Source organism: Ceratotherium simum, chromosome 14 (assembly GCF_057802395.1).
Source record: "Ceratotherium simum simum isolate JZ-2026a chromosome 14, ASM5780239v1, whole genome shotgun sequence".
NCBI lineage: Eukaryota > Metazoa > Chordata > Mammalia > Perissodactyla > Rhinocerotidae > Ceratotherium > Ceratotherium simum.
The window spans coordinates 1,634,207-1,646,362 of record NC_141913.1 but is presented as its reverse complement, the minus strand read 5'-3'; the positions used below and the strand labels follow the sequence as shown (position 1 = coordinate 1,646,362).

Genomic DNA, 12,156 nt, shown 5'->3' with positions numbered 1-12,156 from the left:
AGGGATTGTTAAATATTTTGCCATGTTTGTTTCATCTTGCTGAACAGTCTTCAAGTGAAGGGCAGTCATTATGACATTGTACCAATACAATATTGTTTTTGTATCTTCAAAAAAGTAAGGACATTTGTTGTGAATAAGAGCATGCCATTAGCACCCCTAACAAAATTAACAGTAATTTCCTAATAACTATTTAGCCATATTATATGGCAATTTTCCCAGTTTATCTGCCAATGTCTATAGCTTTTCTTTCGGTTTCAAACTAGGATCTAATAAGGAACACTCATTGCATGTGATTGCTATGCTTCTTAAATCTTCTAATCTGAATTGTCCTCCACTTTTTTTTTTATGATATTGACTTTTTGAATAGATTAGGCCAGTTGTCATGTAGAATATCCCATATTCTGGATTTGTTTCATCATGGTTTTGTTTAGCATGTTACTTTATGCCCTCTATTTCCTATAAACTAAATTCAGCTCTGAAGAGTTGATTAAATTCCGGTGAAATATTTTTGACTAGAACACACCATCAGCGATCCTGGCTGCTTCTCTTGCACCCAGGGCTGGTTGTCCCACTAGTGATGAGGCTAAATTTGAATCCCAACAGCAGGATCTCTTTCTTGTTATCTCCCTTTTTCTCCCACATCTCACCCTTGTTTCTTAGGTATCAGTGATACCCACATCTAGAGCGTGGCTACACCTTCTGAGGACTTTTTTCCATTGTCAAAATCTGTGTGTTTCCCTGTCAAGCCAGCCATTGGCCAGCTGCTAGTTAATTTCTAGATTGTATACTCTTTGAGGGCAGAGACCAAAGCTGCCTCCCTCTTCCTCCTCTTCCCTTTTCTTTCCCTGTTAATGTGTATCGAGAGTTGTCTTACTCACTCTTGCACACCCAGACATTGCAGAGTTGAGGCATTGAGTGAATAACTACAGTGTGAATCAATGTTTTTCTTCACTTCCCCCTCCTCTTTTTTATTCACAGCCTGGTTACAAGATGATAATCAACAGCAAGCCTTTCCACTGCTTTGTTTCACTCCTGTAAAAATGTAAAATCTAAAGTATAGATTTCTAAAGTATAATTATAGACAGACCTTAATATTATCAGGAATCCTAACTTCATATTGTAAATGTGTTCATGTAACTAAATAAATATGTCTATTCCTGAGGTGTTATGACCAAATTAGTCACCTTCTTTCTGGGTTGGCAAATGCTAAAGACATTGATCCCATTCTTGATTCTCTCATTGATGACAGCTGTTGAAATTATGGCATTTTTAGCCTCTGTGTGTGTATTTGGTTACCTGAAAGATAAACTAAAGAAAAGATAAAAAGTGGTGTTATCAGAAAGTCCATAAATGTTGTCTAGTTTGCAATCAAGATTTAACTACAGAGTGTTTGCTTTAGTGACGTATTACAAGAGAAGTGATTAGATTTATTTCTTTACTTCTTTAAAATAATGCCTGCTGTTCATTTTGTGCATTGATTCACAGTATTTTAGAATTTACACTGTAAGATATTTAGCAATATCTTACTTGGAAAAAAAAAACAATCTATGGGATTTGAATCAGCATGGTCTTTTTGCTTTAAGGAAAATAAAACTTGAGTCACTTTAACAAATAAATGTACAACTATCCCGAGTGTGGGTAGTCTCCAGAAATAAACTGTTGCTCACTGTCAGGTGACTCAGGAGCTTGTTCTTGAGTGCTATACTGCTGAATTTAGGGATATTTTATGACAACTTAAAATTTTAAAGAAATCATTCTGAGAGAGAGAGCATGCACATTTGATGGATCTTGAATTTTATGATTGTCAACATTGTTTTAGGCCCTGCTAATTATTCTAAAATGTATTTCTTATGGTGGAGTTTCTCAGTAGAGGAACCCAGGATTTCCAATTTGAGACACACTACATTAAAAGTTAATACACTGAGCAGATGAAGACATGCTCAACATCATTAATCACTAGGGAAATGAAAGTCAAAACCACAATGAGATACCACTTCACACCCATTAGGATGGCTATTATAAAAAAACAGAAAATAACAAGGGTTGGTGAGGGTATGGAGAAGTTAAAACCATTGTGCATTGCTTGTGGGAATGTAAAATGGTACAGCATTGTGGAAAACAGTGTGATTGTTCCTCAAAAAGTTAAACACAGAATTTTCATAGGATCCAGCAATTTCATTTCTGGGTATATTCCCAAAGGAGTTGAAAGCAGGAATTCAAAGAAATATTTGCACAGCCACGTTCATAGCAGCATTATTCACAATAGCCAAAAGGTGGAAGCAACCCAAGTGTCCACCAATGGTGAACAGGTAAATGAAATGTGGTTTCTACATAGAGTGGAATTGTACTCTGTCTTAAAAAGGAGGCAAATTCTGATACATGTGACAACATGGATGAACTGTGAAAACATGCTAAGTGAAATAAGCCAGACACAAAAGGACAAATACTGTCTGATTCCACTTATATGAAGTACCTAGAATAGTCTCATCCATAGAGACAGAAGGAAGAAAGGTGGTTGCCAGAGGCTGAGGGGAGGAAGAATGGGGAGTAAGTGTTTAATGGTTGTAGAGTTTCTCTTTGGGAAGGTGGAAGTTCTGGAGATGTATGCTGGTGATGGTTGCACAACAACGTGAAAGTACCTAAAGCACTGAATTGTGCACTTGAAAATGGCTAAAATGGTTATTTTTATGTTATGTATATTTTCCACAATTTTTTAAAAACTTAATATATTGTGAAATACATGGTGTATCAGCCAGAGTCCAATCAGATAGACAGAAATCACACTGTAATTTAAAGGAACATATTTAGTGTGAGGAACTGTTAAACAGTGCTGGAGAACTGGAAAACGGAGTGCCTCGGTACCTCAGAGAGGGAGGGGACTGGGGTCCTTAGCAGCAGACACTTGAAGGAGCGTCCCTCACCTCTGAGCAAGGGTGAGGAGGCCCATTTGGAGAGTGCTGAAAAGCCAGAGAATAGAGTCAACTGCTATAGCCAGCCTCTCCTCCTTCCCGCCTCCCTCCTCCAGCCTCCCCGCCTCCTGCTAGTGCCTGCACTCACAGCCCCATGAAACAGAGTATAGAAAGGTGGACTCACAGTTGCTTTGCAACCGGCACAAATACTGTCTCAGGGCAGTGCAGTGACATAAGCACAGAGATGCAGCCTTGAAATCCTGGGGCAGAATTTTGTTAGATGGTGGTCAGCTAGATCCTGAATATGCTTATATTAAGTTTTTAGATTAACTTTGGAATGAAAATGCAAAAATTAGAATTCTCATGGCGAAATCATGGACTGCTTTCTAATACATCGACTGGCTAGGTGTCCTGGGATGTCAGCTGAGATTGCTCTAGGGCACCACCTTGGTACTGTGACTTTAAGGAGGACAGTGGTGGGGGAAGTGGAGGCAGTTCTGTTTGTTTATGCATGTATTTATTTATTATTACTTTTTGGTTGTGTGGCGTGGAGGAGATGTATAACGTGTGGTTGGGTGATATGCTTTCATAATTTACAAAGTACGTCGAATGCAATAGCATTAAGAATAAAGGATCGTTCCTAGTCAAACACCTGACAAATTCCTCACACTAAATAAACCTGAGTTTCTTTTCTTCTGTCGTATTTGTAGTCCACAAATTACTTTGAAGTCTCAAAGATCTTCAGATATCACCATGAAGGAAATGTTAAACAAGACCTTCACATAATCTAATAGGATTAGCTAAGAAGTGCAATTATGCAGATTTTGAGAAAATAAACTCATAAGTCATAATTATTCTATTTTTTTCTGATTAGGAAAGTAAAATGGGCTCATAATAGAAAAATTGGAAGGTACAGATAAGTGTAAAGAGGCAGAAAAACTTGCAATTTCTCTACTCTGAAACAACCACTAGTAATGTCGGCATATTTACGTTTAGAGTTTTGAATGCATTCTGTTTTTAAATTAGTAATGCTGCAATAGTGCTCTCATTCATTACATACTTACTGCGGGCCAGACCCTGTGCTCAGCACTTGATCTGAATTATCTCATGGAACCCTCATAATTACCCTATGAGTTTGGTCCTATTATCATCTCCTTTTGACAAATGACAAAACTGAGACTTAGCGAGTTTGGGTAACTTGCTCGACGGTAGGACTCGCTGACATCCATGAGTCTGGGTTTTGTCTGCATCTTTGGATGATATTGTCCCTCCAGCTGAGATTATGACATGTATGTTTGTGTCCTGATGTTTGTTTGACTTTATGGCATGAACATTTCCCATTGTAACTAAAACTCCATATTAAAAATTTTTAAAGCTGCACTAATATTCTACTATATGGCTTATCCATCATTTGCATAACAATTCCCATGCCCAACATTTTGGTCTACTGTTATGGGTAATAACTTGAGCTTTCAATGAAAAAAGGTTGATTTTATATATATGCCAATGAAGTAATGTAGTGAATACAAGTCAATTTCAAGGTTCATATTGCACGTTTGTGGTTAGTTTTGAGTATCCCTTTGAAAAGGACCCTTTATTGCCTAAATAGGAATCTATACATATACATTGTATAAATTCGTATGTACAGAAATCTATCTATAGTATATGTCGTATATAATCTATATGTAGTATATAGAATTTAGAATAATATAGAATTTAGTAATATAGTATGATGGAATTATATATAGCAATAATCTATATATAGCATATAGAATCTATATATGTATATGAATACACAATGTATATATTGTATACTCATATATAATGCATCTGTATAGGAATCTATACATATACATGTACATACATAGGTATAGGTTATAGACTATACAGCATTGTTTTCCACATCCATATTATTTTATCTGCTCTCCTCCAGCAGTCCTGGAATACAGATGGTCTCCTCTTTGGAGGTAAGAAAATTGCAACACAGAGCTGTTGGCTGGCTTGCCCAGAGTCACGTGGGTCGCTGTGCTGCAGCTGGGATTGGAAACCAGGCCTTCCGGTTCCTTCTACGCTGCGCCACACAGCCTCTCCTCGTTTGTTCCTTAGCTCCTGGCATTGTTTTCCTTTGCATTGTGATTTTATGGGGAGACTGGCAGGAGTTCTTACAGTTTCCCCCTGATTTGGGAGTGCTCGGATTCTTCCCAAACCCCTCCCCTTGTTCTCTTTGCCACTGTTGCCACTCAGTGGGGTCCTCTTCCCTGAGAAAGGGGCGGATTATTAACAGTTCTTTCAGGTGTTTGTGGTGACTGGTAGAATTGGGTGCTTCCTTATATGTGTTTTTTGGCCACGAAGCAGGAAAATGAATCAACGTTTTGTATTCTTCTTTACAAATATTTAAACCTGGGCAAAAATTTCACTGGGAGTGGTCAGACTTGTGAATAAAAATTTGTAATGTTCCTTTAGAAGATTAAGTATGTTTGATAAAAAAGGAAATGTTTCCTATGGCATTGAAAATAAAGCAGCCTTTTGAAGCAATGCTTTATTTTCTGTGTAGCTTTAATTAGGAAGTAGCACTTTGTTGTGGGAACGTGATCACAGAAGGACCTTTGTTTTATGCAAACCTTTAGACAAGAGCTGCTTGTTTGCTGGGTTTTATAAAACCTCATTAATTTGGTTGTCTGTTGTCTTTTCCCCAAAACTTCTGAAAACTTGACCAGAATTTAGATTGAGGTTTATTATTGTATCATCTAAATAGAAAGTGTTTGCTAAGCACATTGACAGGGTAAATGAGAAAAGAATAGGCAAATTTCACATTGTTTTTTTTTTTTTTAATTTTTTGTTTATTGCAGTAACATTGGTTTATAACATTGTATAAATTTCAGGTGTACATCATTATACTTCTATTTCTTCATAGATTACATCATGTTCACCACCCAAATACTAATTACAACCCGTCACCACACACATGTGCCGAATTATCCCTTTCGCCCTCCTCCCTCCCCCCTTCCCCTCTGGTAACCACCAATCCAATCTCTGTCTCTATGTGTTTGTTTATTGTTGTTATTATCTACTACTTAATGAAGGAAATCATATGGTATTCGACCTTCTCCCTCTGACTTATTTCACTTTGCATAATACCCTCAATGTCCATCCATGTTGTCACAAATGGCTGGATTTCATCGTTCCTTATGGCTGAGTAGTATTCCATTGTGTATATATACCACATCTTCTTTATCCATTCGTCCCTTGATGGGCACTTAGGTTGCTTCCAAGTCTTGGCTATTGTGAATAACGCTGCAATGAACACAGGGGTGCATGTATCTTTACGCATTGGTGTTTTCAAGTTCTTTGGATAAATACCCAGCAGTGGAATAGCTGGATCATATGGTAGTTCTATCCTTGATTTTTTGAGGAATCTCCATACTGTTTTCCGTAGTGGCTGCACCAGTTTGCACTCCCACCAGCAGTGTATGAGAGTTCCCTTCTCTCCACATCCTCTCCAACACATGTTGTTTCCTGTCTTGTTAGTTATAGCCATTCTGACGGGTGTGAGGTGATATCTCATTGTAGTTTTGACTTGCATTTCCCTGATAGTTAATGATTTTGAACATCTTTTCATGTGCCTGTTGGCCATCTGTGTATCTTCTTTGGAGAAATGTCTGTTCAGGTCTTTTGCCCATTTTTTAATTGGGTTGTTAGTTTTGTTTTTGTTGAGATGCATCAGTTCTTTGTATATTTTGGAGATTAAGCCCTTATCAGATGTATGGTTTGCAAATATCTTCTCCCAATTGTTAGGTTGTCTTTTCGTTTTGTTGATGGTTTCCTTTGCTGTGCAGAAGCTTTTTAGTTTGATATAGTCCCATTTGTTTATTTTTTCTATTGTTTCTCTTGCCCAGTCAGACATGGTGCTTGAAAATATGTTACTAAGACCGATGTCGAAGAGTGTACTGCCTATGTTTTCTTCTAGAAGTTTATAGTTTTAGGTCTTACATTCAAGTCTTTAATCCATTTGGAGTTAATTTTTGTGTATGGTGTAAGGTAAGGGTCTACTTTCATTTTTTTGCATGTGGCTGTCCAGTTTTCCCAGCACCATTTGTTGAAGAGACTTTCTTTTCTCCATTGTATGTTCTCAGCTTCTTTGTCAAAGATTAGCTGTCCATAGATGTGTGGGTTTATTTCTGGGCTTTCGATTCTATTCCATTGATCTGTGTGTCTGTTTTTGTGCCAGTACCATGCAGTTTTGGTTACTATAGCTTTGTAGTATATTTTGAAATCAGGGAGTGTGATACCTCCAGCTTTGTTCTTTTTTCGCAGGATTCCCTTACTTATTCAGGGTCTTTTGTTGTTCCAAATAAATTTTAGGATTCTTTGTTCTATTTCTGTGAAAAATGTTGTTGGAACTTTGATAGGGATTGCATTGAATCTATAGATGGCTTTAGGAAGTATGGACATCTTAACTATGTTACTTCTTCCAATCCAAGAGCACAGAATATCTTTCCATTTCTTTGTGTCTTCTTCAGTTTCTTTCAGCAATGTTTTATAGTTTTCCATGTACAGCTGTTTCACCTCTTTGGTTAAGTTTATTCCTAGGTATTTTATTCTTTTTGTTGCAATTGTAAATGGGATGGTATTCTTAATTTCTCTTTCTGCTACTTCATTGTTAGTGTATAGAAATGCAACTGATTTTTGTATGTTGATTTTGTATCCTGCAACTTTACCATATTCGTTTATTACTTCTAAAAGTTTTCTGGTGGATTCTTTAGGGTTTTCTATATATAAAATCATGTCATCTGCAAATAGTGACAGTTTCACTTCTTCCTTTCCAATTTGGATTCCTTTTATTTCTTTCTCTTGCCTGATTGCTCTGGCTAGGACTTCCAGTACTATGTTAAATAGGAGTGGTGACAGTGGGAATCCTTGTCTGGTTCCTGTTCTTAGAGGGATAGCTTTCAGTTTTTCACCATTGAGGATGATATTAGCTGTGGGTTTCTCGTATATGGTCTTTATTATGTTGAGGTACTTTCCTTCTATACTCATTTTATTCAGAGTTTTTATCATAAATGGATGCTGTATCTTGTCAAATGCTTTCTCTGCATCTATTGAGATGATCGTGTGATTTTTATTCTTCATTTTATTAATGTGCTGTATCACGTTGATTGATTTGCGAATGTTAAACCATCCCTGCATACCTGGAATAAATCCCACTTGATCATGGTGTATAATCTTTTTAATGTTGTTGTATGCGATTTGCTAGTATTTTGTTGAGGATTTTTGCATCGATGTTCATCAGTGATATTGGCCGGTAGTTTTCTTTTTTTGTGTTGTCCTTGTCTGGTTTTGGTATCAGGGTAATGTCTTTTGGAGGGTTGTATGATTCTAAGAATTTATCCATTTATTCCAGATTGTTGAGTTGGTTGGCGTATAGCTTTTCATAGTATTCTCTTATAATCTTTTGTATTTCTGAGGTGTCTGTTGTAATTTCTCCTCTTTCATTTCTGATTTTACTTATTTTTGCCTTCTCTCTTTTTTTCTTGATGAGTCTAGCTAAAGGTTTGTCAATTTTGTTTATCTTTTCAAAGAACCAAGCTCTTGGTTTTATTAATTTTTTCTATTGTTTTTTTGGTCTCTATTTCATTTATTTCTGCTCTGATTTTTATTATTTCCCTTCTTCTACTGATTTTGGGCTTGGTTTGTTCTTCTTTTTCCAGTTCCTTTAAGTGCATTGTTAGATTGTTTATTTGAGATTTTTCTTGTTTGTTGAGATAGGACTGTATTGCTATAAACTTCCCTCTTAGAACCGCTTTTGCTGTATCCCATAAGTTCTGGCATGTTGTATTTTCATTTTCATTTGTCTCCAGGTATTTTTTGATTTCTTCTTTGATTTCTTTGTTGATCCAGTCGTTGTTCAGTAGCATTTTGTTTAATCTCCACGTATTTGTGGCTTTTCTGATTTTCTTCTTATAGTTGATTTCTAGTTTCATACCGTTGTGGTCAGAAAAGATGCTTGGTATTATTTCAATCTTCTTAAATTTATGGAGACTTGTTTTGTGGCCTAATATGTGATCAATCCCTGAGAATGTTCCATGTGCATTTGAAAAGAACGTGTATTCTTCGGTTTTTGGATGGAATGCTCTGTATATATCTACTAGGTCCATCTGTTCTAGTGTATCATTTAAGGCCAATGTTTCCTTTTTGATCTTCTGTTTGGATGATCTATCCATTGGTGTTAGTGGAGTGTTAAAGTCCCCTACTATTAGTGTGTTACTGTCTATTTCTGTTTTTATGTCTGTTAATAATTGCTTTATATATTTAGGTGCACCTACATTGGGTGCGTAGATATTTACAAGTGTTATATCCTCTTGTTGGATTGTTCCCTTGATCATTATGTAATGCCCTTTTGTCTCTTTTTACAGTTTTTTTTTAAAGTCTATTTTGTCTGATATGAGTACTGCTAACCCAGCTTTCTTTTCATTGCCATTTGCATGGAGTATCTTTTTCCATCCCTTCACTTTCAGTTTGTGAGTGTCTTTACGTCTGAAGTGTGTCTCTTGTATGCAGCATATATATGGGTCTTGTTGTTTTATCCAGTCAGCCACCCTATGCCTTTTAATTGGAGCATTTCATCCATTGACGTTTAAAGTAGCTATTGATAAGTATGTACTTACTGCCATTTTTTAACTTTTTTTTCTCAGTGTTTTAGTAGTCCTTCTCTGTTCCTTCCTTCTTCTATACAGAATTGATGGTCTCTTTAGTTTGACCTCTGTCTGAAAGCTCTACTCTTTAACTCCCCTCCTCCTTCCTTTTATGTTTTTGATATCATATCTAACCTCTTTTTTGTGCATTTGTATCCATTTCCCTCTTATCATGGAAATAGATAATTTTTCCTATTTGTGGTCTTCTCTTTTCCCCTTAAATCAGTCCCTTTAACATTTCTTGTAGCACTGGTTTCTTGGTGACAAACTCCTTTAATTTTTGCTTGTCTGGGAAATTTTTGATCTCTCCTTCCATTTTGAATGATAACCTTGCTGGGTAGAGTATTCTTGGCTGTAAGTTTTTTCCTTTTAGCACTTTAAATATATCATGCCATTCTCTTCTAGCCTGTAAGGTTTCTGCTGAGAAGTCAGCTGATAGCCTTATGGGGTTTCCTTTGTATGTAACTTGACTTTCTCTTGCGGCTTTTAGGACTCTCTCTTTAAATTTAATTCTGGACGTTTTGATTATGATGTGTCTTGGTGTGGGCCTCTTTGGGTTTATCTTGTTTGGGGCTCTCTGTACTTGCTGTACCTGGATGTCTGTTTCCTTCCTTAGGTTAGGGAAGTTTTCATCTATTATTTCTTCAAATAGATTCTCTGCCCCTTTGTCTCGCTCTTCTCCTTCCGGGACACCTATAACACGATGTTAGTGCACTTGATGTTGTCCCAGAGGTCCCTTAGACTGTCCTCACTCTTTTTAATTCTTTTCTCTTTTATCTGTTCAGCTTGGGTAATTTCTTCTAGTCTTTCGTCCAGCTCACAGATCCGTTCTTCTGTATCCTCTACTCTGCTTTTGAGTCCCTCTAGTGAATTTTTCATTTCCAGTATTGTATTCTTCATTTCTGATTGGTTCTTTTTTATATCTTCCATTTCTTTGTTGACATTCTCACTGAGTTCATCTATTCTTCTCCCCACATCAGTGAGCATCCTTACCACTCTTTGTTTGAACTCTCTGTCAGGTAGGTTGCTCATTTCTGTTTCACTTAGTTCCTTTTCTGGGGTTTTGTCCTGTTCCCTTACTTGGAATGTACTCCTTTGCGTCCTCATTTTGCCTCTTTCCCTGTGCTTGTGTCTACGTATTAGGTAGGTCAGCTACGTCTCCTGCTCTTGGATAGGTGACCTTATGTAAGTGATGCCTTAGGAGGCTTCCAGTGTGCTTCCCTCCGTTCTCAATGTTCCAGGGGTGACCCCTATGTGGGCTACGTGTGTCCTTCTGTTGTGGCCTGTTTGCTCTCCCTGTAGGCGCCCAGGGAGGCCGAGTTATGCTCCTGGCCAGCTGTTGTAATGCTCAGCTGCTTGTAGTTGTTGTGGGCCCTTCAGTCTCTTTATCAGGTGTGGGGAGCCCCAGCACAGTTGGCTGCAAGTTCTAATACCACATTTGTGTTGCAGTATTTCTTTTAAGTGAGTAGGTCCCCACCGTGGCAGGTTGTTAGGCTCAGGGGCTTACAATTGCTATAAGCCTCTAGCCTTTAGGTCTCTTGTCAGCTCTCTGAGGATTGCAGCTGGGTGGGGCTGGCCTCAGGCACAGGAGCACCCAATTGTTTCAGGCTTTGGAAGGTGGGGCAAACCCCCTATGTGTGTCTTGGAGAAGCACAAGTCTTTTGCAGCTGACAAGCCCTGCCGCCCACAGGTCCACACACACAGTCAACACAGTCCTGCCCCGTGTGTGCTCCCTGACCTCCTGAAGCGAACCCAGTCTCTCCATGGCGGGAGCCCCACACACTCCACCATCGCCCCACACTCTCCACCCGCTCCTTGTGCACGCCCTGCCCCACTGAAGTCAGCTCGGTTGCCAGGCTGCGGAGAATCCAGTCACCAATCTATGCAGGCCCACAAGTTGCCTGAGGGCTTGTTGTTGGGTGGGGCCAGTCTCTAGGGTGGGCTGCCCGCCCTGGCTGAGCTGGATTAAATCGGTGCTCTAGCGGGTGGGGCAGACCCTGGGCTAGCAGGCCCCAGGGAGAACTCCAATGGTATCTGTGTCAGCACGCCCACACCAGGCCACAACAATGGCCGCAGCCAATGTCCCAGTCCCTGGAGAGGTCTCACCCCTCACCGAGATGCACACAGGGCCTATTAGGTGAGTCTCTTTTCACCAAAGCACTGTGCACCTTTCTTGTGATTTTCGGTTGCTTTCTGAAATGAGTGAGTTTGCGCGTGGGCCCTTTAAGAGCCCGTTTTAATATCTTTGTGAACCAGCTTTGCTGGGGGTGCTCCCCAATGCTTTAGTAGCAGGCACAGTCAGATGTTATGCCGCTGGTGTCGATTGTGCTGGGTCCACAAAATGCCCACAGCGGGGGCGCTCCCGGCTCAGGGCCCTGCGCCTCCAGGGAGGCTGTGGACCTGTGCGCTGCTCCCGGCGGCCGTGACACTGGCGGCTTGTGAAGGCGGCGTCCTTCCTCTCCAGAAGGGAGTCTCTGCCTCTTCTACCTCAGTTAGGATTGTCCGTTGTTGCAGGAGTTCCTCTTATCCAGTTTTCAGTTCTGTCTCAGGGGTAA

General features: G+C 39.2%; 1 protein-coding gene across 4 annotated transcripts in view; it reads left to right on the top strand.

Moving 5' to 3' along the window:
* The window catches only part of LAMA1 (laminin subunit alpha 1), a 158,852-nt gene that overhangs the window by 30,791 nt on the left and 115,905 nt on the right, over positions 1 to 12,156 (top strand). The window lies entirely within an intron of this gene.